We start from the raw sequence: 1976 nt of genomic DNA on the forward strand, positions 1-1976 counted from the left end.
TGATCGGTTCGTTACTATAATTAACTGCTAGTAGACCTGACATTATGTTTTTTTTTTTTTGTAATTGTGCTAGGTAGCAGTCAAATCCCATGGAACCCCATCTAACAGTTGTCAAGAATATTTTTCGCTATCTCAAAGGGACAATTTGAATGGGTTTATGGTACCCTTCGAAAACAATGTTTTCATTAAAGCATTTTCCACTGCAGATCTTGGTGGATGTTAACTTGAACGAAAAAGGATTACTGGTGGATGTCAACTTTTGGATGGGAAGCTTGTTAGCTAGCAATCGAAGAAACAAACTTGTGTTTCGATTTCCACAACAAAAGCAGAATATGTTGCTGCTGCAGGCTGCACTTCTAAAGTCATTTGGATACAAAATCAACTTTGTGATTATGAAATCAACATGGAAAAGATACCTTTGTATTGTGAGTCCCAAAGTGCTATACGTATCTGTCATAATCCAGTGCAACATTCGAAGATCAAGCATATCGCACTTCGATATCATTTCATGCAGGATCATGTTGAGGATGGAAATATCAAGGTTCACTTTGTGAAAGCAACCGATCAGGTTGCTAATGTTTTTACCAAACCTTTGGATGAAAAGTCTTTTCTCAAGATTTTGTCTGGATTAGGAGCGATTGATGCAACTGATGTTCCAAGTTTAACTTCGTCATGAAATAAAGATGAATCGAAACATTGTTGAGTTTTGATGTTTATTTTGTTGGGTTTTGTGTACTATAACACTCCTATGGTGAACATACAACCCTAATAGCTTTCGATCTAAGTTTTCACTAGTAATACATGCAATAAAATTTCCAAAGCATGAATCCTACAAGTATCATATAATTTTGGTACATGAATCATAAAGCTCGTTATAATAATACCACTTTATTGTAGCTTGTAGTTTTGGCCTTTCAAGAGCTTAACACCTCAAGTGTGATGCCTCAAATGGTTCACAAACACCATGAATCAAGGAAGACTTTGAGAGAGAGGCTAGACACTCCAAAGTCGGATATCTCTCTTCCAAGAACACTTGGTGTCGATTTTAGCTATGTGATAACACATATTAGTAAATCATAAATAGCCTTTTCTCAAATATCCATCCTATCAGACTGTTTAGGTGAAGGCAACCCAAATGGACCATGCTACTCTTGGGTCAAGTACACATCAATTATAGTTATGGGCTTAGAAACCTAATCCAACAGCCCCCCAGTTGGATAAGTCTAATAACTATTATTGCAAGTACGAATCCAAAATTCTGACTAGCAATCGTAGCTCTCAAAAGCCGCTGTCGAACTTTGACCTAGTCAATGACGCTTCCATTAGATAAGGGATCATATATCATATGAACTGAGACATGGATTATAATCATTCTCTCTCTTCATGTGTTGTTTCCCGATTTTTGATTTATGACGAACGCCTAATTGAAACAATCAAATCAGTCCAGGCTTGGCCAAGCACTTAGGGTTGTCATCACTAAATCATCGAGGGCCCCACAGATATCACTTTTATCCCACATTGGGTGAAAGTAATGGATAAAATTTGACTCAAATGCTTGCTTGTACTTACTCAGCAAATCACACACAACAATATGTTTTATAACAACAAGTTACTGGTGTGTTTACATATATCAATGTGCAACCGATTTGTAAGCTACAACTCACACGTCTCTGTTTTAAGAATATAAGATATTATCATCTCACAATCACTCGTGATAAAATCCATGAAGCGATTCAGATGAGCGTGTTTAATCCAGTACTTGAATCTTATTCTAGAAATACTCATGAACACTGAAGCAAACTTGTGCTATGTCTAAAAAACTTTAGAAAATCTATAGACGGATTCATGACAATCTTGCCTCAATTCCTACTTCCAAAGTATGATCGACTGTAGATAGCTTGAGTAACCTAGTTACTCGGGAAGTCAAAACATGCAAAGTGAAACACAAGAATAATTGAATCCAATATGGTCTCAAA

Source organism: Lactuca sativa, chromosome 4, assembly GCF_002870075.4.
Source record: "Lactuca sativa cultivar Salinas chromosome 4, Lsat_Salinas_v11, whole genome shotgun sequence".
Lineage (NCBI taxonomy): Eukaryota > Viridiplantae > Streptophyta > Magnoliopsida > Asterales > Asteraceae > Lactuca > Lactuca sativa.